The sequence below is a fragment of the Scyliorhinus torazame genome, chromosome 23 (assembly GCF_047496885.1).
Source record: "Scyliorhinus torazame isolate Kashiwa2021f chromosome 23, sScyTor2.1, whole genome shotgun sequence".
NCBI lineage: Eukaryota > Metazoa > Chordata > Chondrichthyes > Carcharhiniformes > Scyliorhinidae > Scyliorhinus > Scyliorhinus torazame.
Genome location: NC_092729.1, coordinates 40,285,137 through 40,310,621, shown reverse-complemented (window position 1 = coordinate 40,310,621; position 25,485 = coordinate 40,285,137). Strand labels below are relative to the sequence as shown.

Sequence of the window (25,485 nt, the reverse complement as noted above, 5' to 3'; positions counted from 1 at the left end):
CTAGGGGGCATAGGTTTAAGGTGAGAGGGGCAAGGTTTAGAGTAGATGTACGAGGCAAGTTTTTTACGCAGAGGGTAGTGGATGCCTGGAACTCGCTACCGGAGGAGGTAGTGGAAGCGGGGACGATAGTGACATTTAAGGGGCATCTTGGCAAATATATGAATAGGATGGGAATAGAAGGATACGGACCCAGGAAATGTAGAAGATTGTCATTTAGTCGGGCAGCATGGTCGGCACGGGTTTGGAGGGCCGAAGGGCCTGATCCTGTGCTGTACATTTCTTTGTTCTTTGTTCTTTTTTTGTTTTATTTCCTCAATTGCTGCTTTCTTTCTGTCCATCAGCCAGCTGTAAATGTTAGTAATTCTCCCATCACCAACTCAGCTGGGAGGAGCAATTTATCCAGCAGCTTGTTCTCTGGTAGGCAACGAAAGAGGACAACTCTTTGTTCACCAAGTTTCATCATTGAAGATAATTAAACTTCACCTCCCTCGGCATTTTATGTTTCTCCCTCAATTCTTCAAATCTACTTTCCAACAACAAGTCTGTAACCTGTCTCAGCCCAGCTTTATGCCACTGTTTAAATATTGTATCCAGTCTTGCCGCCGGGGTGAATCGGGGGTTTCCATAAATAGGGGCTCGCGCCGTCAAGTTTACCAAAGCAAAATGGCGTCTCCACTTGCTCCAGATGTTGAAGGAAGATGCCAGCACCGTGCTTTGTGTAAACCCTCCCGGGGGAAATGGGAGTGGGGCCGCAGCGAAAGTCTGCAAACTCGCCCCCTTACACGATGCTTACTCCACCTGTCCCCATTCCGCTTCTTCCTCTCCCCACCATTGCCGAATCTTCTCCAAATTCACCGCCCAATAATAATACAAAAGATTGGGAAGCACCAACCCTCCTACCCACCCATTCTTTTTAAATGTGTGCTGGTCCTTTTGAAGAGAAATCCAAAATCTCCTTCCATTTACTGATGGAGAAGTGATCTGCCGCATTTTCTATCTGTTTAGAGCAGGGTGTCTGTGTGAGGGTAAGTGTGTTACTGTGTGTGTGGACTTTTCTCTATCTGTCTATCTGCCAGTCTCCCTGGTCCAAGATTCTATTTCTCTCTCCACAGATGCTGCCTGACGTGCTCAGTATTTTCCCACATTGGTACAAGAGCGAGGAGGTAAGGCTGTACTTATACAAGACACTAGTTAGACCTCAGCTGGAATATTGTGGACAGTTCTGGGCGCCACACTATAGGAAGGATGTGAACACACTGGAGCGAGTGCAGAGGAGGTTCACAAGAATGGTTCAGGGATGAGAAACTTCAGTGATGAGGATAGATTGGAGAGGTTGGGTCTGTTCTCCACGGAGAGAAATGTCCAAGAGGAGATTGGATAGAGGTAATCAAATTCTTGGGGGTGCCGGACAGAGTGGACAGGGAGAAACTGTTCCCACTATTAAGAAGCTCAAGAACGAGATGGCACAGAATTAAAGTGAATTGGAAAAGAAGCAAATATTTGTGAGAAAATGGAAACAGTATTGTGTAGAGAGAGCCCTGCTCGGTATCACACCCCGTGCTGTACCTGTCCTGGGAGTGTTTGAGAGGAAAAATGCAGAGGGAGCTTTACTCTGTATCTAACCCCATGCTGTACCTGTCCTGGGAGTGTTTGATGGGGACAGTGTAGAGGGAGCATTACTCGGTATCTAACCCCGTGCTGTATCTGTCCTGGGAGTGTTTGAGAGGAAAAATGCAGAGGGAGCTTTAGTCTGTATCTAACCCCGTGCTGTAACTGTCCTGGGAGTGTTTGAGAGGAAAAATGCAGAGGGAGCTTTAGTCTGTATCTAACCCCGTGCTGTAACTGTCCTGGGAGTGTTTGATGGGGACAGTGTAGAGGGAGCTTTACTCTGTATCTAACCCGGTGCTGCACCAGTCCTGGGAGTGTTTGATGGGGACAGTGTAGAGCGAGCTTTACTCTGTATCTTACCCCGTGCTGTACCTGTTCTGGGAGTGTTTGATGGGGACAGTGTAGAGGGAGCTTTACTCTGTATCTTACCCCGTGCTGTACCTGTTCTGGGAGTGTTTGATGGGGACAGTGTAGAGGGAGCTTTACTCTGTATCTAACCCCGTGCTGTACCTGTCCTGGGAGTGTTTGATGGGGACAGTGTCGAGGGAGCTTTACTCTGTATCTAACCCAGTGCTGTACCTGTCCTGGGAGTGTTTGATGGGGACAGTGTAGAGGGAACTTTACTCTATGTCTAACCCCGTGCTGTACCTGTGCTGGGAGTGTTTGATGGGCACAGTGTAGAGGGAACTTTACTCTATGTCTAACCCCGTGCTGTACCTGTGCTGGGAGTGTTTGATGGGGACAGTGTAGAGGGAACTTTACTCTATGTCTAACCCCGTGCTGTACCTGTGCTGGGAGTGTTTGATGGGGACAGTGTAGAGAGAGCCTTGCTCGATATCTAATACCGTGTTGTACCTGTCCTAGGAGTGTTTGATGGGCACAGTGTAGAGGGAACTTTACTCTATGTCTCACCCCGTGCTGTACCTGTGCTGGGAGTGTTTGATGGGGACAGTGTAGAGGGCACTTTACTCTATGTCTAACCCCGTGCTGTACCTGTGCTGGGAGTGTTTGATGGGGACAGTGTAGAGAGAGCCTTGCTCGATATCTAATACCGTGTTGTACCTGTCCTGGGAGTGTTTGATGGGCACAGTGTAGAGAGAGCCTTGTTCGATATCTAATACCATGTTGTACCTGTCCTGGGAGTGTTTGCCAGGTACAGTGTAGAGGAATCTTTGTCTAACCCCATGATGTACCATTGCTGGTCGTGTTTGACGGAGTTTCAAAATCTCAAATAAATGTCTTCTGTTAGTTTCTCCATCCCTCTGTTTCTGCTTCTCTCTCTGTCTGTCTGGGAATATTGTCAGAACAAAATCCACGATCAGCAGTCAGCCATTTTAAGTTACATAATGGTGGCCATTTTAGGTGAGCACAGCACAGTCATTTCTGATATTTGTACACGTTGGTATAACAAAATCCTGATGGAAAGTGTCTGATTTAAACAGCGATTTGTTGGGGAATGTGGATGTAGAAAGGGAGCTGGCTGTCCTTGTACACCAGTCACTGAAAGTGGAGAGGGGGGAGCAGCAAGCAGTTAAGAAGGCCAATGATATGTTGGCCTTCATTGAAAGAGGGATTTGAGTTCAGAAGTGGAGATGTCTTACTGCAGTTACACAAGGCCTTGGTGAGACCACACCTGGAGTATTGCGTCCTGTTTCGGTCTCCCTAACTAAGAAAGGATAGAGTTGCCAGAGAGGGAGTGCAGCGGAGGGTCAATCGGCTGATAGGGAGGTTACCGGACTGTCCTACAAGGAGAGATTGGTTTGACTGTGGCACAGTGGTTAGCACTGCTGCCTCACCGTGCCAGTGACCCGGGATAAATTCCGGCCTTGTGTGACTGATTACGTGGATTTGGCAGTTTCTCCCCGTGTGTGCGTGGGTTTCCTCCGGGTGCTCCGGTTTCCTTCCACAGTCCAAAGACGTGCAGGCTAGGTGGAATGGTCCTGCTAAATTACCCCTTAGTGTCCAAGAAAGATTGTTTAGATTAGGTTAAGGAGTTATTGGGATAGCGCGGGTGACTGAGCTTACATAGAATGCTGTGTCAGAGGGTTGGTGTAGATTCGATGGGCAGAATGGCCTCCTTCTGCATTGTAGGGATTCTATCATTGTGCCTGTATTCACTAGGGCCTAGAAGGATGTGAGGAGATGTTTGCTGTGCTAAATTGCCCCTTTGTGGCCCAAAGGTTAGGTGGTGTTACTGGGGTTATTTGGATAGGGTGGAGGCGTGGGCTTGGGTAGGGTGCTCTCTCCGAGGGCCAGTGCAGACTCGATGGGCCAAATGGGCTACTCCTGCAATGTATATTCTATGATTCTGTGAGCTCTGATTGAAATGTATTACATTCCAACAGCGCTGTGCAGAGTATACACAGAGATGGAGATTCTGAATATTGAATTAATGTATTCTGTTATTTTCCCCATCTTCTCTGTCTCTGCATCTCTCTATCTCTCTCTGGGAATCTGTCTAAACAAATCCACGATCAGCAGTCAGCCATTTTAAGTGACTGAACGGTGGCCATTTTATGTGAGCACAACACTGAGACAATTCGGACAGTTGTCCAAGTTAGTGTCAAACAAAAACTGAAGGAAAGAGTCAAATTTAAATGGTGATATGTTGGGCAATGTGGATGTACAAATGGAGCTTGTACACCAGTCACTGAAAGTGGAGAGGGGGGTGCAGCAAGCAGTTAAGAAGACCAATGATATGTTGGCCTTCATTGAAAGAGGGATTTGAATTCAGAAGTGCAGATGTCTTACGGCAGTTATACAAGCCCTTGGTGAGACCACACCTGGAGTACTGTGTACAGTTTTTGGTCTCCCTAACATAGAAAGGATATAGTTGCCAGAGAGGGAGTGCAGCGGAGGGTCAATCTGCTGATAGGGAGATTGTCGGACTGTCCTAGGAGGAGAGATTGGTTCAATAGGACCCGAACGAACCCTGTTTCTCCAACCTATCCCTGGAGATCTAATCCCACATTCCTGATGATTTCTCCACTCTCAAAGATGGAAAGTTATTGACCAAGTTTAAAGCAGAAATTGACAGCTTTCTAAATCCCAATGACATAAAGGGACATGGGGATAGTGTTGGGGAAAAGACATTGAAGTGAAGATATTTCACAGCTGGATTCACAGAATACAGACAACAAAGTATCTTAAATTTTGGAAGAGCCACAAATGTTGTGAAACATTTGGGAAATGATTAGAAACAGTTTGGACTGAGATCTCCTCAGTGACCTGTGTGCAGTCCCCACCCCCAACTTTCTGTCAGGAATGTCCCCCTCGGTGTGTTTCCTGTATCTGCAAAGGTAACACTTGTCCTGTCTATGGTTATGTTAATTCAGCAGACAGCCACAGATTCACAATGTCCTGTCCTTATTTCTGTCTTTGTTTGACATTTGTTCCGCTAATTTCTGACATGTTGGGAATAACCATTCGTCTGTCGCCTTAGGAAGGCTTTCCATAGAATGAGTAAAAACCAGCAAGAAATCACAGAATGTGAGTTAAACACAACTTCATTCCTGCTTCCATTTAGAGAGAAGATTCCTGGCCAGACAAACAAAGCTCATTGCAAAGTTTCACTTCATATTTTACTTGTTGTTCACAGACAGATTTTTCACTGAAATCTTCTGATGTCAATTCCTGAGATTAGAATTTATAAAGAAACAATTTGGATTGAATGAAAATGGTCAGTTTGATAACCCTAATGTCCTGACTGCCTCACGTCCTGGCACCCTCACACCATCACACCCTCATGTCCCCTAACCCTAACATCCTGACCCACTCCCGTCCCCGAAACCTCAGATCCTGACCCGCTGTGTACCTCTTTCTCTGTGTGTGTCCCTCACTCTCTCCGTGTGCCCACCTCTCTCTGTCCCTCTCTCCCTCTGTGTCCCTGTTGCTCTCAAAGTGTCCTCTCACTCTATCCCTCTCTTTCACTGTCTACCTCTTTCTCTCTGTGTCACTCTCCCTGTCGCCCTCTCCCTTTCTGTATCCCCCTCTCTCTGTCTCCCTCGCTCCCTCTCCCTCTATCTCTATCCCTCTTTCTCTTTGTCCCACTATCTCTCACTGTGTACATCTCTCTTTCTATCACTCTATCGCTCACTCTCCTTCTCTCGCTGTGTCCCTCGCTCTTGCTGTGTCGTCGCTCTCGCTGTGTCCCTCGCTCTCGCTGTGTCCCTCGCTCTCACTGAGTCCCTTGCTCTCACTGAGTCCCTCGCTCTCTGTGTATCCCTCACTCTCTGTGTGCCCCTCACTCTCTGTGTACCCCTCACTCTCTATGCGTCCCTCGCTCATTGTGCGTCCCTCGCTCTCTGTGCGTACCTCGCTCTCTGTGTGTCCCTCGCTCTCTGTGTGTCCCTCGCTCTCTGTGTGTTCCTTGCTCTCTGTGTGTGTCCCTCGCTCTCTGTGGGTGTCCCTTGCTCCCTGTGTGTCCCTCGCTCTCTGTGCGTCCCTCGCTCTCTGTGCGTCCCTCGCTCTCTGTGCGCCCCTCGCTCTCTGTGTGTCCCTTGCTCTCTGTGTCCGTCGCTCTCTGTGTGTCCCTCGCTCTCTGTGTGTTCCTCGCTCTCTGTGCGTCCCTCGCTCTCTGTATGTCCCTCGCTCTCTGTGTCCCTCGCTCTCTGTGTGTCCCTCGCTCTCTGTGTGTTCCTCGCTCTCTGTGTGTCCCTCGCTCTCTGTGTCCCTCGCTCTCTGTGTGTCCCTCGCTCTCTGTGTGTCCCTCACTCTCTGTGTGTCCCTTGCTCTCTGTGTGTCCCTCGCTCTCACTGAGTGTCCCTCGCTCTCTGTGCGTCCCTCGCTCTGTGTGTGTGTCCCTCACTCTGTGCGTCCGTCGCTCTCTGTGCGTCCCTCGCTCTCTGTGTGCCCCTCGCTCTCTGTGTGTGTCCCTCGCTCTGTGCGTCCCTCGCTCTCTGTGCGTCCCTCGCTCTCTGTGCGTCCCTCGCTCTCTGTGTGTCCCTCGCTCTTTGTGTGTCCCTCGCTCTCTGTGTGTCCCTCGCTCTGTGTGTCCCTCGCTCTGTGCGTCCCTCGCTCTCTGTGCGTCCCTCGCTCTCTGTGCGTCCCTTGCTCTCTGTGTCCCTCGCTCTGTGTGTCCCTCGCTCTCTGTGCGCCCCTCGCTCTCTGTGTGTCCCTCGCTCTGTGCGTCCCTCGCTCTCTCTGTGCGTCCCTCGCTCTCTGTGCGTCCCTCGCTCTCTGTGCGCCCCTCGCTCTCTGTGTGTGCCCCTCGCTCTGTGCGTTCCTCGCTCTCTGTGTGTCCCTCGCTCTCTGTGTGTCCCTAGCTCTCTGTGCGTCCCTCGCTCTCTGTGTGTCCCTCGCTCTCTGTGTGTGTCCCTCGCTCTCTGTGTGTCCCTCGCTCTCTGTGTGTGTCCCTCGCTCTCTGTGTATCCCTCGCTCTGTGCGTCCCTCGCTCTGTGTGCGCCCATGCGCACGGTATCATTGTGGATAGCACAATTGCTTCACAGCTCCAGGGTCCCAGGTTCGATTCCGGATTGGGTCACTGTCTGTGCGGAGTCTGCACATCCTCCCCGTGTGTGCGTGGGTTTCCTCCGGGTGCTCCGGTTTCCTCCCACAGTCCAAAGATGTGCAGGTTAGGTGGATTAGCCTTGATAAATTGCCCTTTGTGTCCAAAATTGCCCTTAGTGTTGGGTGGGGTTGCTGGGTTATGGGGATAGGGTGTCCTTTCCAAGATCTGGTACAGACTCGACGGTCCGAATGGCCTCCTTCTGCACTTTCAATTCTCTGATAAACTGTGATCGCTCTCTGTGCGTCCGCCGCTGTCTGTATGTCCCTCGCTCTCTCTGTGTCCCTCGCTCTCTGTGTGTCCCTCGCTCTCTGTGTCTCTCGCTCTCTGTGTGTCCCTCGCTCTTTGTGTGTCCCTCACTCTCTGTGTGTCCCTCGCTCTCTGTGTGTCCCTCGCTCTCTCTGAGTGTCCCGCGCTCTCTGTGTATCCCTCACTCTGTGTGTCCCTCGCTCTGTGTGTCCCTCGCTCTCTGTGTGTCCCTCGCTCTCTGTAGTCCCTCGCTCTCTGTGCGTCCCTCGCTCTCTGTGTGTCCCTCGCTCTCTGTAGTCCCTCGCTCTCTGTGCGTCCCTCGCTCTCTGTGTGTCCCTCGCTCTCTGTGTATCCCTAGCTCTCTGTGTCTCCCTCACTCTCTGTGTCTCCCTCGCTCTCTGTGCGTCCCTCGCTCTCTGTGCGTCCCTCGCTCTCTGTCTGTCCCTCGCTCTCTGTGTGTGTCACTCGCTCTGTGTGTCCCTCGCTCTGTGTGTCCCTCGCTCTCTGTGTGTCCCTCGCTCTGTGTGTCCCTCGCTCTCAGTGTGTCCCTCGCTCTTTGTGTGTCCCTCGCTCTCTGTGTGTGTCCCTCGTTCTGTGTGTCCCTCGCTCTCTGTGTGTGTCCCTCGCTCTCTGTGTGTGTCCCTCTCTCTGTATATCCCTCGCTCTCTGTGTGTCCCTCGCTCTCTGTCTGTGTCCCTCGCTCTGTGTGTCACCCGCTCTCTGTGTTTCCCTCGCTCTTTGTGTGTCCCTCGCTCTCTGTGTTTGTCCCTCGCTCTGTGAGTCCCTCGCTCTCTGTGTGTCCCTCGTTCTCTGTGTGTGTCCCTCGCTCTCTGTGTGTGTCCCTCCCTCTGTGTGTCCCTCGCTCTCTGCGTGTCCCTCGCTCTCTGTGTGTGTCCCTCGGTCTGTGTGTCCCTCGCTCTCTGTGTGTCCCTCGCTCTCTGTGTGTCCCTCCCTCTCTGTGTGTCCCTCGCTGTCTGTGTGTCCCTCGCTCTCTGTATGTGTCCGTCGCTCTGTGTGTCCCTCGCTCTCTGTGTGTCCTTCGCTCTTTGTGTGTCCCTCGCTCTCTGTGTGTGTCCCTCGCTCTGTGCGTCCCTCGCTCTCTGTGCGTCCCTCGCTCTCTGTGCGTCCCTCGCTCTCTGTGTGCCCCTCGCTCTCTGTGTGTCCCTCGCTCTGTGTGTGTGTCCCTCGCTGAGCCTTGAACTTGGCCCCAATCAATTGGGCCGTTTCTCGATGGTTCCTATCTATTTCATCCAATAAAGGGGTGGGTGCCCTGATTGCTGGGCGTGTCCTAGGTGGCCGTTGGCCTGCTTTGTTCTGGTCTCCTCTGGCGCCGGGGTGTCTGCCTGAGTATCGGTTACTCAAATGTTACTCTTTTGATCCCGGAGATGGGCCATTAGTATGCTAATGGACCTACAGTTTTTGGTCTTGTCTGGGAGCTGCGGCTCGAATCAACAGACAAACCCTGAATCTGCTTGTTTTCTCAGTATTGTCCATTTTCCCTGCAATCCTTACAAAGTGTCCATTTTGTAATCGGGAAGTGGCCATCCCAGATGGCTACAATACCACACTTAGTACTTCCTGGCGCCGTATCCCTCTATATCCATCTTATCCATGTATTTGTCGTTAACCCCTTTGAACGCCGTTAATATATCTGCTTCGACAAACTATTCTGATAATGCGTTCCTGGCAATCACCACCCAATCTAATAAAACCTGTCTCGCACATCTCCTCTAAACATTTCCCCACTGACCATAAATCCTCCTGGTGCCTGACTCCTCCACCCAACAGTAGAGTGCCTGCTCATCTACTCTCTGCACGCACCTCAAAATATTTTATGCCTTACATCGGTTCCAAAAAAATGAAAGATGACTTTTTATACTGATATTCTCCAGCCTTATTCATCAACCTCCGGCGTTCTGATAAAAACAGTCCGGGTGTTTTCAGCCTTTTCCCATAGCTAACACCCTGCAGACCAGACAACATGCTGGTAAACCTCCTCTGCACCCTCTCTCAAAGCCTCCCCATCCTTCTGTGGACAAAAATCGTGCTCAATGATTCAAGTGCGGCCACACATAGGTTGGAAACAACTGCAGCATGAATTGGCAGTTCCTATGCTGACATACAACAGCGTTATTCTTTAAGTTGGCTCGCCACTTACCCAGAGAGCTTAAATTCATGGCCCTTTTCTGTAACTGTGTCTCCCAGTTCACCAGCGAGCTTATATACCTGAGCTATAATTCTGTAACTGTGTGCCCCATTTCCGCAGCTAGCTCTGATTAATGTCTATTGAATAGAACATGTGTTCTATTGCAGTGTCTCCAAGTTCTATGGCTTTGTATTTTTATGGAAGTATTATATTTATTTTCAATTGTTTCATAACTTTGGTTATACTGTTTCCTCTAAGTTGTCATCCAAAATTAGGTCCAAAAATTATATTTCTTAATGTTATTTAAACTTAGTCTGAGCTTCCCTCACCCTGACCCCGATGTCCAAAAGGGAAATACACTCAGAAGATCACCAGCAACTCTTGCAAATAATTCAAATCTAGAAGGTATATTTGCAAGTTGACACAGCAGCCTCATTCACAGAGACAGCCTTTTAAAGATAATATCCTCTGCAGCTGAAAATTCACAGCGTTCTGGGGTAGAGAATTCAGAACATCCCAAAACCTCTGAAATAAATAATATGCCCCTTTTTACAGGCGTCAGTTGCTGCCAATTATTTCGAGACTGTATCTTCCAGTACCCGGGTTAGTGTCTGTACAAAAACGTGGATAAGTGACTGAAATAGCAATAGTTAACAAACAAAATTAGAGCAGAAAGACTGTGTCTAGCTTCCGGCATTATTAATCTTGTTTGTACATATCCTGAGTATAAATAATAGATTAAATGACTCCAGCCACAAAATCTAGCTTGCGGGTTACAAGATGGCAGCCATGACAGAATCATGAATGCAAGATTGTCACAGTTGTAAATGGTGACAAAGCAAGAGTAAAATACAAATAAATGGAGCATGAAAATAAACTCGCAATACTAAAATCATCATCGGGAGCTTTTGTAATTAATTATGAAAATGCGAGTGGTCACATGGAAGGTCGTCCCTTGTTAACAGTTGATGGTGCATTTGTCAATTAAAATAAGGAAATGACAAACGTGCTTTTTAATGACTGTGTTTCAGTATTTACAAGAGAGGAAGAGTTCAAAATGCCAGCGATACGTGGAGACATATTATTGAAACAGGAGCAGGGTCTGGGCAAAATTCAGATATCTAGGAACCCCACTACCGGGTGATTTCCCTCCAAGTCACTCACCACCCTGACTTGGAAATATAGCCACAGTCTGTAACTGTTTCTACTATTTCCCAACAAGCTTCACTTAATGACCCGTGCTGTGGCTGTGTCTCCAAGTTAAAAATCTTGTGTATTTACATTGCCCACACAATGTAACTGTGTCTCCTATTTTCATAGTATGAAGTCTTACAGCACCAGGTTAAAGTCCAACAGGTTTGTTTCGATGTCACTAGCTTTCGGAACGCTGCTCCTTCCTCAGGTGAATGAAGAGGTCTGTTCCAGAAACACACATATAGACAAATTCAAATATGCCAAACAATGCTAGGAATGCGAGCATTAGCAGGTGATTAAATCTTTACAGATCCAGAGATGGGGTAACCCCAGGTTAAAGAGGTGTGAATTGTATCAATTAGGGCAGCATGGTAGCATGGTGGTTAGCCCAATTGCTTCACAGCTCCAGGGTCCCAGGTTCGATTCCCGGCTTGGGTCACTGTCTGTGCGGAGTCTGCACGTTCTCCCCGTGTCTGCGTGGGTTTCCTCCGGGTGCTCCAGTTTCCTCCCACAGACCAAAGATGTGCAGGTTAGGTGGATTGCCCATGATAAATTGCCCTTAGTGTCCAAAATTGCCCATAATGTTGAGTGGGGTTACTGGGTTATGGGGATGAGATGGAGGTGTTGACCTTGGGTAGGGTGCTCTTTCCAAGAGCCGGTGCAGACTCGATGGGCCGAATGGCCTCCTTCTGCACTGTAAATTCTATGAAATCTATGAAATTCTATGAAATCAAGCCAGGACAGTTGGTAGGATTTCGCAGGCCAGATGGTGGGGGATGAATGTAATGCGACATGAATCCCAGGTCCCGGTTGAGGCCGCACTCATGTGTGCGGAACTTGGCTATAAGTTTCTGCTCGGCGATTCTGCGTTGTCGCGGGTCCTGAAGGCCGCCTTGGAGAATGCTTACCCGGAGATCAGAGGCTGAATGCCCTTGACTGCTGAAGTGTTCCCCGACTGGAAGGGAACATCCCTGCCTGGTAATTGTTGCGCGATGTCCGTTCATTCGTTGTCGCAGCGTCTGGTGTTCTAAAGAATAAAGGGATTCGGGGATATGGTGTACGGGCCGGAGAGTGGAGCTGAGTCCACAAAGATCAGCCATGATCTCATTAAATGTCGGAGCAGGCTCGAGGGGCCAGATGGCCTACTCCTGTTCCTAGTTCTTATGTTCTTCCCCTGCACTCAGCTCATCTTGATCCGGTTGAAGATGGTGCACAGGGCGGCCTTGACCAGGGCAAGGATGAGTGGTATTTTCCTCAGGGGTGGGGGATATGTGCATATGTTAGTTTTGAGGTGCGGGGTATCATGCCTTCTGGTTTTGCTCTAAATTTGTCAGATCCCTGATCCCCTCTTTAACGCCATGTCAGGGGGTCTTGGTAGCGATCTGGAGCCTTGGCCACCGACTCACCTGGCGTTGTATACGGGGGGTCGGAAACGGGACGTCTTTCACCTAGTCGATGGCACGGAGGCGAGATTGACGGGCTGGAAGGCTTCCCCTCCCCTAGTTGGGAGATCAAGCCCCGCTCTGATACCCTGTTTTGGAGGGAGATGACCGCAGGGGACACCTGCATTGCCTTCCTGCTCTTTCTCTGCCTTAATAGCTGTTTTCTTGTGTATAATGTTTTAATGGTCCCTGTTTAATGTTGGACATTGTTTTAATTATCTTTGATTTTTGTGTGTATACTGTTCAAATGGTCTCTGTTTAATATAAGAAACTGTTTAAATGGCCATTTTTGCGTGGAGAGTACTATTTAAATCGGCTCTTTAACGTAGGAACATTTTTAAATAATCTGTGTTGACTGGAGGTCACTATTTAAATGTTCTACGTTTAATGTAGGTCCAGGGCACTATTTTAGTTCCCTCTGTTGAAAGGAGGACACTTTTTCAATACTCTCTTTTGAATGCAGAACGGTATTTAAATCAACGCGGTTTTCTGTCGGAAACGGTTTAATTGGTCTATTTAATGTACGAAAATGTTCTAATGACCTCACATTGTTTAAGTAGTTTGTATTTAATATTGTACACGGCTTAAATAGTCTCTGTTAAATTCAGGACACAGGTTAAATAAACTATTTTTTAAAAGGATATGTTTCTAATGTTAGCTTCATGTAGGACACTCATTCAAAGGACCTTTTAAAAATTCGTTCATGGGATGTGGGCGTCGCAGTCTGTGCCAGAATTGTCTGCCAATCCGAAATGGATTGTTAAGAGTCAACAACATAGCTGTGGGTCTGACGTCACATGTCGGCCGGACCAGGTAAAGGCGGCAGATTTCCTCCCGAAAGGACATTTGTGAACCAGATGGGTTTTTACGACAATTGTTTCATGGTCACCATCAAACTTTCAGTGAATTCAAATGTCACCATCTGCCATGGTGGGACTTGAACCTGCGTCCCCAGAGCAGTGCTTAGGGTCTCTGAGTCTTTGGTTAACTCGTCCAATGGAAATACCACTACGCCACCGCCTCCCCTCTACATCTATTCCTGATACCTTTTGTCGCTTACCGAATCTCCTCCCCATCCTCTCTTTGCCTTCCGCACCCAGTGACAGTCATTCCCATCTCTCCGAATCCTTTCTAAACACACTGAAAATCTTCCTTAGCCGCTCATTCCCTCCCCACCCATTGAAATTATTTAAGTTCCCTTGACCCCCGTCACCACCGCTTTCCTATCCACTGAAACGTTTCCCAGCACCATCTGCACTCACTGGAAATTCCCCTCACTATTCTTCTCCCTCCGACCGTTCAAATATCTTGTAGCAAGATCAATCCATCTGTGACGCAGAAAACTCCTTCCCCTCCAGCAGGAATTTCATTCCTTGCGCTAAAATCTTTCACAGTCCTCGAATATCCTTTACGGTAACCGACAACCCCGGACTGTGTCCGGAACCCCTCCATGGCGACTAGAGACCCTTCATCCGTGAACCCCTCCATGGCGACTAGAGACCCTTCATCCGTGAACCCCTCCATGGCGACTAGAGACCCTTCATCCGTGAACCCCTCCATGGCGCCTAGAAACCTTGCAAGGTGCCCTGAACCCCTCCATGGCGCCTGGAGACGCTTCACGGTGTTCCGAACAGTTCCATGGCACCTAGAAACCCGTAACTGTGTTCTGAAACACTCCATGGCGTTCAGAAACACTTCACCGTGCCTTGAACCCCTCCATGGCGCCTCAATGCAGTTCGCGGCGCCGAGAAACCGTTAACGGTTCCGGGAAAACTTTTGTGGTGTTCTGAAAACATCCGGGGTGCCCTGAAAAATGAAAGCAAACCTCAGCACCCACTGAACATTTCCTCCACACTCTGATCTCCTGCACCATCCTCTGAATCACTTCACCATCCTCTTACTCACCCACTAAATCCCTCCCCTATTTTCTGAATCAATTGCCGAGCTCCAGAACCATTTCCATGGTTACCTTTATCACTTCCAGACCCCCAGCTCGTTCTCCATAGCCCAGTACTTGAGACATCCTCACATGTAAGTGGTCAGAGAGCTGATATTGTGGCCCCCTATCTTATCTCAGACCATTTGCATCGACCTCCCCTCCCCTTTATCTGGAATGTACACATCTGTTCCCAGCCTCAATTCAAACCGGACACCTTCGCTACAGACAGCCTGATCCTGAGGGTTAACAAGACATGAAGCAGTGACCAATGCAGTAAGTTTTATTTCTGATTACAGGCCATTATCCAGACAGCAGGAATACAAGGTCAGGTGTTAGAGGAGTGAAGTAATAAATTAGCCTGTTGTCCAGGAAAGAAGCTTCCATTCAGAGAGAACATGGAGATCCCGGGTTGATGGGAGCCCCTCACTGGATCATTCATCTTTACCTTCAATCCGAATTTGACCCATCATCGTTTTGGGAAGGGAGAAAGTCACGTGCAATCTTCTCAGTGACTGACGGATCACTGATTCTGGCCTCCAACATCGGAGTTTTTGATTTATAACCGTCTAAGAGTAAAAGAAAACATGATGAAGGAATTAATTACGGGTTGTTCAGCCTGATGGAGAACAATGAGAAAACAGAAAGCAGAATCTCTCAGCCTGACAGGGACACACTCGGCACAAAGCAGCAACATTAGGTTTGTTGTATATAATAATATTCCACAGTTTACAGCCTCCCACTCCCAGACTTGTATAAACCCATTCCGTCTCCCCACCTCCTGGTCGGAACAAACTCATTCCCTCCCTCCACCTCCTGGTCTGTACAAACTCCCTCCCTCCCTCCACCTGCTGGTCTGTACAAATTCACTCCCTCCTTCCATCTCCTGGTCTGTACAAACTCCCTCCCTCCCTCCACCTGCTGGTGTGTACAAACTACCTCCCTCCACCTCCTGGTCTGTACAAACTCCCGCCCTCCACCTCCTGGTCTGTACAAACTCACTCCCTCCCTCCACCTCCTGGCCTGTACAAATTCACTCCCTCCTTCCATCTCCTGGTCTGTACAAACTCCCTCCCTCCCTCCACCTGCTGGTGTGTACAAACTACCTCCCTCCACCTCCTGGTCTGTACAAACTCCCTCCCTCCACCTCCTGGTCTGTACAAATTCACTCCCTCCCTCCATCTCCTGGTCTGTACAAACTCACTCCCTCCCTCCACCTCCGGGTCTGTACAAATTCACTCCCTCCCTCCATCTCCTGGTCTGTACAAACTCCCTCCCTCCCTCCACCTGCTGGTGTGTACAAACTACCTCCCTCCCTCCAGCTCCTGGTCTGTACAAACTCCCTCCCTCCACCTCCTGGTCTGTACAAATTCACTCCCTCCACCTCCTGGTCTGTACAAACTCACTCCCTCCACCTCCTGGTATGTACAAACTCACTCCCTCCACCTCCTGGTCTGTACAAACTCCCTCCCTCCCTCCACCTGCTGGTCTGTACAAACTACCTCCCTCCCTCCAGCTCCTGGTCTGTACAAACTCCCTCCCTCCACCTCCTGGTCTGTACAAATTCACTCCCTCCACCTCCTGGTCTGTACAAACTCACTCCCTCCACCTCCTGGTATGTACAAACTCACTCCCTCCACCTCCTGGTCTGTACAAACTCCCTCCCTCCCTCCACCTGCTGGTCTGTACAAACTCCCTCCCTCAACCTCCTGGTATGTACAAACTCCCTCCCTCCACCTCCTGGTCTGTACAAACTCACACCCGCCACCTCCTGGTCTGCACAAACTCACTCGCTCCACCTCCTGGTCTGCACAAACTCACACCCACCACCTCCTGGTCTGCACAAACTCACTCCCTCCACCTCCTGGTCTGTACAAACTCACACCCTCCCACCTCCTGGTCTGTACAAACCCACTGCCTCCACCTCCTGTTCAGTGCAAATTCCCTCCCTCACCCTCCCGTTCTGTAAAAACTCACGCCCTTCACCTCCTGGTCTGTACAAACTCCCTCGCCCCACCTCCTGGTCTGTACAAACTCACGCCCTTCACCTCCTGGTCTGCACAAACTCACTTCCTCCATCCACCGCCTGGTCTGTACAAACTCCCTCCCTCCCACCACCTCCTGGTCTGTACAAACACATTCCCTCCACCTCCTGTTCCGGACAAACACATGCCCGCCCTCCACATCCTGCTCTGTAAAAACGCACACCCTCCAACTCCTGGTCTGTACAAACTCACTCACTCCCACCACTTCCTGGTCTGTACAAATAGACAATCTCCCTCCACTTCCTGGTCTGTACAAACTCACTCACTCCATCTCCTGGTCTGTACAAACTCACTCCCTCCACCTCCTGGTCTGCACAAACTCACACCCTCCACCTCCTGGTCTGTACAAACTCACACCGTCCACCTCCTGGTCTGTACAAACTCACTCCCTCCACCTCCTGGTCTGGACAAACTCACACCCACCACCTCCTGGTCTGTACAAACTCACTCCCTCCACCTCCTGGTCTGTACAAACTCACACCCACCACCTCCTGGTCTGCACAAACTCACGCCCTCCACCTCCTGGTCTGTACAAACTCACTTTCTCCATCCACCGCCTGATCTGTACAAACTCCCTCCCTCCACATCCTGGTCTGTACAAACTCACTCCCTCCACCTCCTGTCTGTACAAACTCACTCCCTCCACATCCTCGTCTGTACAAACTCACTCACTCCACCTCCTGGTCTGTACAAACTCACACCCTCCACATCCTGGTCTGTACAAACTCCCTCCCTCCACCTCCTGGTCTGTACAATCTCACTCCCTCTCCTCCTCGTCTGTACAAACTCCCTCCCTCCACCTCCTGGTCTGTACAATCTCACTCCCCCTCCTCCTCATCTGTACAAACTCACTCCCTCCCACCACCTCCTGGTCTGTACAAACTCACTTTCTCCATCCACCGCCTGGTCTGTACAAACTCCCGCCCTCCCTCCACCTCCAGGTCTGTACAAACACATTCCCTCCACCTCCTGGTCTGTACAAACACATTCCCTCCACCTCCTGGTCTGGACAAACACATGCCCTCCCTCCACATCCTGCTCTGTAAAAACGCACACCCTCCAACTCCTGGTCTGTACAAACTCACTCACTCCCTCCACTCGTGGTCTTCACAAACTCACTCCCTCCACCTCCTGGTCTGTACAAACTCCCTCGCCCCACCTCCTGGTCTGTACAAACTCACGCCCTTCACCTCCTGGTCTGCACAAACTCACTTCCTCCATCCACCGCCTGGTCTGTACAAACTCCCTCCCTCCCACCACCTCCTGGTCTGTACAAACACATTCCCTCCACCTCCTGTTCCGGACAAACACATGCCCGTCCTCCACATCCTGCTCTGTAAAAACGCACACCGTCCAACTCCTGGTCTGTACAAACTCACTCACTCCCTCCACTTCCTGGTCTGTACAAATAGACAATCTCCCTCCACTTCCTGGTCTGTACAAACTCACTCACTCCATCTCCTGGTCTGTACAAACTACCTCCCTCCACCTCCTGGTCTGTACAAACTCCCTCGCCCCACCTCCTGGTCTGCACAAACTCACGCCCTTCACCTCCTGGTCTGCACAAACTCACTTCCTCCATCCACCGCCTGGTCTGTACAAACTCTCTCCCTCCCACCACCTCCTGGTCTGTACAAACACATTCCCTCCACCTCCTGTTCCGGACAAACACATGCCCGTCCTCCACATCCTGCTCTGTAAAAACGCACACACTCCAACTCCTGGTCTGTACAAACTCACTCACTCCCTCCACTTCCTGGTCTGTACAAATAGACTCCCTCCCTCCACTTCCTGGTCTGTACAAACTCACTCACTCCATCTCCTGGTCTGTACAAACTACCTCCCTCCACCTCCTGGTCTGCACAAACTCACTCCGTCCACCTCCAGGTCTGTACAAACTCACTCCCTCCACCTCCTGGTCTGGACAAACTCACACCCACCACCTCCTGGTCTGCAGAAACTCACGCCCTCCACCTCCTGTCTGTACAAACTCACTCCCTCCACATCCTCGTCTGTACAAACTCACTCACTCCACCTCCTGGTCTGTACAAACTCACACCCTCCACATCCTGGTCTGTACAAATTCCCCCACTCCACCTCCTGGTCTGTACAATCTCACTCCCTCTCCTCCTCGTCTGTACAAACTCACGCCCTCCACCTCCTGGTCTGTACAAACTCACTTCCTCCATCCACCTCCTGGTCTGTACAATCTCACTCCCCCTCCTCCTCATCTGTACAAACTCACTCCCTCCCACCACCTCCTGGTCTGTACAAACTCACTTTCTCCATCCACCGCCTGGACTGTACAAACTCCCTCCCTCCCTCCACCTCCTGGTCTGTACAAACACATTCCCTCCACCTCCTGGTCTGGACAAACTCATGCCCTCCCTCCACATCCTGCTCTGTAAAAACGCACACCCTCCAACTCCTGGTCTGTACAAACTCACTCACTCCCTCCACTTCCTGGTCTGTACAAATAGACTCCCTCCCTCCACTTCCTGGTCTGTACAAACTCACTCCCTCCACATCCTGGTCTGTACAAACTCACTCCGTCCACCTCCTGGTCTGCACAAACTCACTCCGTCCACCTCCTGGTCTGGACAAACTCACACCCTCCACCTCCTGGTCTGTACATACTCCCTCCCTCCACCTCCTGGTCTATACAAACTCACTCCCTCCCTCCACATCCTGGTCTGTACAAACTCACTCCCGCCACCTCCTGGTCTGTACAAACTCACTCCCTCCACCTCCCGTTCCGTACAAACTCACTCCCTCCACCTCCTGGTCTGTACAAACTCCCTCGCTCCACCTCCTGGTCTGTACAAACTCACGCCCTCCACCTCCTGGTCTGTACAAAGTCACTCCCTCAACTTCCTGGTCTGTACAAACTCCCTCACTCCCTCCACCTCCTGGTCTTCACATACTCACTCTCTCCACCTCCTGGTCTGTACAATCTCCCTCCCTCCACCTCCTGGTCTGTACAAACTCCCTACCTCCACCTCCTGGTCTGTACAAACTCCCTCCCTCCACCTCCTGTTCTGTAAAAACACACCCTCCACCTCCTGGTCTGTACAAACTCGCTCCCTCCACATCCTGGTCTGTACAAACTCACTCCCTCCACCTCCTGGTCTGGACAAACTCCCTCCCTCCCTGCACCTCCTGGTCTGTACAAACTCACTCCCTCCACCTCCTGATCTGTACAAACTCCCTCCCTCCACCTCTGGGTCTGTACAAACTCCCTCTCTCCCTCCACCTCCTGGTCTGTACAAACTCCCTCCCTCCACCTCCTGGTCTGTACAAACTCACTCCCTCCACCTCCTGGTCTGGACAAACTCCCTCACTCCCTCCACCTCCTGGTCTGTACAAACTCCCTCCCTCCACCTCCTGGTCTGGACAAACACACTCGCTCCCTCCACCTCCTGGTGTTTACAAACTCACTCCCTCCACCTCCTGGTCTGTACAAACTCCTTCCCTCCCTCCACCTCCTGGTCTTGACAAACTCCCTCCCTCCACCTCCTGGTCTGTACAAACTCCCTCCCTCCCTCCAACTCCTGGTCTACACAAACGTACTGCCTCCACCTCCTGGTCTGTACAAACTCACTGCCTCCACCTCCTGGACTGTGCCAACTCCCTCCCTCCACCTCCTGGTCTGTACAAACTCACGCCCTCCACCTCCTTGTCTGTACAAAGTCACTCCCTCAACCTCCTGGTCTGTACAAACTCACTCCCTCCACTTCCTGGTCTGTACAAACTCCCTCACTCCCTCCTCCTCCTGGTCTTCACATACTCACTCCCTCCACCTCCTGGTCTGTACAAACTATCTCCCTCCACCTCCTGGTCTGTACAAACTCACTCCCTCCCTCCACCTCCTGGTCTGTACAAATTCACTCCCTCCACCTCCTGGTCTGTAAAAACTCCCTCCCTCCACCTCCTGGTCTGTACAAACTCCCTACCTCCACCTCCTGGTCAGTACAAACTCCCTCCCTCCAACTCCTGGTCTGCACAAACTGACTCCCTCCACCTCCTGGTCTGTACAAACTCACACCCTCCAGCTCCTGGTCTGTACAAACTCACTCCCTCCACCTCCTGGTCTTTACAAATTCACACCCTCAACCTCCTGGTCTGCACAAAGTCACTCCGTCCCTCTACCTCCTGGTCTACATCAACACACTCCCTCCCTCCTCCTAGTCTGTACAAACTCACTACCTCCCTCTACCTCCTGTACCGAAGTACAGTGAAAATTAAATGGGGAGAAATAGCTGATGGAGATGCTGATCCTGTCTTCACACACAGTCCACACTCTCACAATCTGTAGCAGTGTCAGTGACCAGGAGCAGTAACTGAATTCTTCAATAAGGACAATGACAGAGTTTGCTATCCGGATCAATGATCCCACTTAGACCCAGCAACGTGCCCCGCCCAGTAACCTGTGGTTTCATTATTGATCCGTGTGGACCAGCTCACAAAACCAACAAGCCCCGCGAAGCACTCCGATAGTGACTAAAATATCAGAGATTTACCAATGGAGATTGTTTATCCTGAATTCTTCAGTTTGTTTTAGAATCTCACAATCCACATCTCTTAACCTATCAAACCATTGCATTCAAAGCAAATACAATCGATTTAAAATTAATCTGCATGAACCCCAGCGGCTTTAGTGTTGGAGAACGTTCAGAGATTCTTACTTCCTTCCATAATACCTGATTGCGCTCCAGTAGGATTGCTCTGAGTCAGCACGAGAAGTACAAGCACCAGGAACAGCGCTTTCTGCATCTTCACTGGGGTCTGTCAGAGTTACGGTCAGAATGCTGGTGTAGATCTGCTCTCTATCTAATCGCGGAGTGTTGCTGCTTTTATAATCCCACGAGCGGGCGTGTCTGCTTCCTGGTGATATCATTGGAAACTGTTTTCCTTAATGCTGCCTTATTTCCATGAATGTCGCCTTGAGCAAAGCCAGATCCACACAGCTGTTTAGTTTAAAAATCTAAAGGGGACAGCAGTGTACCTCGCTAGTGTTCCACATGATGTGTTCCTCTTGCTGACAGCCTCTCCCTCCGAAATGAAGCTGTGCTTAGAGTGCATATACAGACACAGTGCCTGTAAAAATGTTCATCAAAACCCCTGAATTTGGACGAACGTCCTTTTTTGTGAAGCACATCTGTATCTTAGACCCTGTCGCGTTGTGTAAGGCCACCTTCAGATGCCTATCCACATGTAGGTCCGGACACTGTATCCCTGCACTCTTCAGACCGGAGACATTATTTCCGTGTAGTCCCTCCCTATCACTCTTGTCAAAATGCATCACGTCACAACGAAGGAAAACAAGAGCAAAGCAAATTACAGCACAAGAGCAGGCCCTTCGGCCCTTCAAGACTGCAGCCACTTTGCTGCCCGTCTGAAAGGCGCTTCTGTGGCCGCGAAAGGACTCCAGGTTGGTAGTTTGCCTCCCTGATGCCAAGGTCCTGGATGTCTCTGAGCGGCTACAGAGCATCTTCAAACGGGAGGAAATCAGACAGAGGTCATTGCCCACATTGGCACCAATGACATAGGAGAAGCAGTAGCGAGGTCCTGTAACTGCAATTTAGGCAGCTCGGTACAATATTAAAAAGCAAATCCTCTAGGGTAGTAATCTCAGGAATACTCCAGGTGCCATGTACTCGCAAGGCTAGCAACAGGGATATAGTGCAGATGAACACGTGGCTAAAGAACTAGTGCAGAAGGGAGGGCTTCAATTTGTTTGATCACTGGGATGTCTTCCACGGAAGGCGAGGCCTTACAAGAAGGGCAGGTTACACCTGAACTAGAGGGGCACCAATATCCTGACTGGGAGGTTTGCTTGTATGCTATCTGTCTTACTTGTTGTACTCCGTGCATTGAAGCAGATACACTCCAGACCTCCAGGCCCACTGAGTTCGACCTCCCTCAGCCTACCCTTCCTGTTATCCTGGCTGACCCTGGTACCATGCTCATCCCCAGTCTCTACACTTGCTGGCGTACTGTCCTGATTCCCACCCCTGCCAGATTAGTTTAAACCCACCCGCACAATACAGCTGTAGATGGTTGGGCCCCCGCAATATCCTGAGGAACTCCTGCAGCGATGCCCAACCATCGTACCTTCTGCCAGGTATGACTCCAACCAGCGGAGAGTTTTCCCCCTGATTCCCATTGGCTCACAGTGGAACATCATCTTCGTGTATTTAATGATGCCTTTCTTATATTCCTTTCTTTATCTCTGTCCCACATCCCGACTACTGCCTGGGGGTCTGTACCTAACTCCCATCAGGCTTTTTCCCCTTTCTGCTCCTCAACTCTACCCACGCAGATTCTATGCCTTCCAACCCTATATCGCTTCTGACTATAAATTGAATTCATTTCCTTACTAACAATGCAACCACGCTCACTCGTCCCAGCTGCGTGTCCTTTCTGGAGGGCATATATCATTGGCCATTTAAATCCCAGCCCTGATCCCCTTGCTGCCACGAGTCTGTGATGCCCCCAACATCGTACCGGCCAAATTTCAATTTGCGCGACCATCTTATTCACCTTGTTTCGTATAATGCGCGCATTCAGGTGCAACCCCCTCATTCCAGAATAGACCGCCACCACCGCCCCACTCCGTCATCATATTTGTCCCCTCTTTTGCTTTAGCTGAAGTTGGATTCCTGCCACCTTCTCCTGTTGTACTCGGTGTTCTGGAAATTTTACTATCCTTTCTGGAGGCCTCGGCCCTTTAATTAAATTAAAGTCTTCTCCATTAACCTGCGCTTCTACCTTCTCCTTTAACTTGGAGTTTCTAAACCACGCCCATATGTTCGGGTCGCGCCCGGCACTGGATGGGTTCTGGAGGGGGGTTGCGAGAACTATATCTAAGGTGGTGAAAGTCCAGGTCAAGCCAAGTTGGGGGCTAGCACGATTTGGAGTGGCGGACGAGCCGGGTGTGCAGGAGGCGAAAGAGGCCGGCATTCTGGCCTTTGCGTCCCTGGTAGCCCGGCGGAGGATCTTGTTAGTGTGGAAAGATGCGAAGCCCCCCAGTGTGGAAGCCTGGATAAATGACATGGCAGGGTTTATCAAGTTGGAGAGGATAAAGTTTGCCTTGAGAGGGTCAGTGCAGGGGTTCTCCAGGCGGTGGCAACCGTTCCTAGACTATCTCGCGGAGCGTTAGATGAAGATCGGTTAGCAGCAGCAGCAACCCGGGGGAGGGGGGACATCTCTTTCGGGGGGGGAGGTGGGGGGGGGAAGGCTGGACGGGGAAGGGGGTTTTCCTGGGGGCACTTGAGCAAGAAAATACATAAATGTTCAGGAAAGTTAATCTGTGCGGGAGGAATCGAATGTACAAAGTTCTGTATTATGTCGATTTGATATGTGTATGTCTTGCTCGATGACTTTTCTTTTCTTTCTGTTAGGGGGGGGGGTGGTTATATGGGTGAAAATTTTGTTGAAAAATTCTTAACAAAACATATTTTTAAATAAAAACTTGGAGTTTTTATCCCATAACCCAGTAACCCCACCCAATACTAAGGGCAATTCTGGACACGAAGGACAATTTAACATGGCCAGTCCACCTAACCTGCACATCTTTGGGCTGTGGGAGGAAACCGGAGCCCCCGGAGGAAACCCACGCACACACGGGGAGGATGTGCAGACTCCGCACAGACAGTGACCCAAGCCGGAATCGAACCTGGGACCCTGGAGCTGTGAAGCAATTGTGCTATCCACAATGCTACCGTGCTGCCCGGTTGACTGGGACGCATTTATTTCCAGGGGTTTGGATCTATAGAACTTGTACGGAGCATCCATGTGGGCATCTTGAAACAATATGTAGATAGTCCAACTAGGAAAGGGTTCGCACTGGATCTGGCACAGCGGAATGACCATGGCCAGGCTTTCGACATTTCTGTTGGGGAACATTTCATGAAGAGTGACCATAATCTATTTTGTTTTAAGGTACTGTTAGACAAAGATAAGAGTTGTCCTCGGGTGAAGGTGCTAATTTGGTGGAAGGCTGATTATAACAATATTCGGCAGGAACTGAACAGTCCAGATTGGGAGACGTGGGGGGGGGGGGGGGGGGGGGGAGGCGGATATTTGGGAGTATATCAACATCTAGCATGTGGAACGGTTTCTAATGTCAGTTGAAAGGAAGTCAGGACCGGGATGATCCTGTGAGGAAGAATAAGAAGGACAAGTTTTGGGAACCTTGGATAATGAGGGATATTGTGAGCCTGGTTCAAAGTAAAATGAAGCATGTGTCAGGGCTGGATGGCTGGGAACACACAAAGCCTGTGAGGAATATAAAGAAACCAGGAAGGAACATACGCTAGGAGTCAGGGCTTAAAGGGTCATGAAAAACGTCATCGGCAAACAGGATTAAATAAAAGCCCAAGTCTATTAGACATATATAATGAGCAAGAGATGAGCCAGGTAAAGGGTTGGCCAAGTGAAGGACAGCGGAGGGAATATCTGCTTGGAACCAGAGGAAATCGGAGAGGTACTGAATGAGTACTTTGCATCAGCATTTACCACAGAGAACGACTTGAGGAATGATGTGTCTGGGGAAGGGTGGGGTACATTGGTCAGCTCAGGCTTGTAGAGCTGAAGGGCCTGTTCATGTGCTGAACCTTTCTTTGTTCGTCTTCACCCCAGATGAGATGGCCAAACCCCTGCCCCAGACAGCACCAGAACCTGCGAGGTTATCGATCTTGGTTACAGTAAATAATACCAATGCCGGTAACTGTACTCTCCCCGATGACGCCTCCATTTCTTTCTCCGCCGCCCCGCTCCCCACACACACTTTAACCGATCCCTGTACCATGGTCAATTTGGTCATCCTCTCTCCAGTCCCCGATTCCACCCAATCAGGTGGAAAGAATGTCGAACCTTTTGGAGATGGACATGGGCTGAGGATCCTGTAACTCTACCTCCTGGACTCCTCTACCTGGATCTCATCCCTCTCCCCACATCACCCTTCTTATGTTACGTGTCTCTTAGTTCCTCAGCTAGGTTATATTCATGTCCCATTTTTTGTAACCATATGTAATCATATATACATGACTCGTATCTCGTATTCCATAACTCTTATTTATGTCTTAATTATTTCTGACCTTATATTACCTATATTCCACTGAATTGTCTTCCAAAATTAGGTCTAAAAAATTATCTTTCTTCATATTGTTTAAATTAACTAGGAGCCTCCCTCACTCCAGGGATCGATGTTCAATAGGGGAATACACTCAGAATATCAGGAGCAACATTTGCCAAATGTTAAAATCTGTAAGATACGTCCACAATTTGACACAGCTGCCTCAGTTACAGAGACAGAGTGTCAAAGAGAATACCCTCAGCGGCTGAATATCCACAGG

The 25,485-nt window shown here is 50.0% G+C and overlaps 1 long non-coding RNA gene across 1 annotated transcript; it reads right to left on the bottom strand.

Moving 5' to 3' along the window:
* Positions 1 to 14,348: 14,348 nt before the first annotated feature.
* Positions 14,349 to 21,322, bottom strand: LOC140399592 (uncharacterized). Its single transcript, XR_011937744.1, has 2 exons — positions 20,827 to 21,322; positions 14,349 to 14,650 (listed from the first exon to the last, which is right to left on the bottom strand). It is a non-coding gene; the product is annotated as an uncharacterized lncRNA (long non-coding RNA).
* Between the last annotated feature and the right edge of the window lie 4,163 nt (positions 21,323 to 25,485).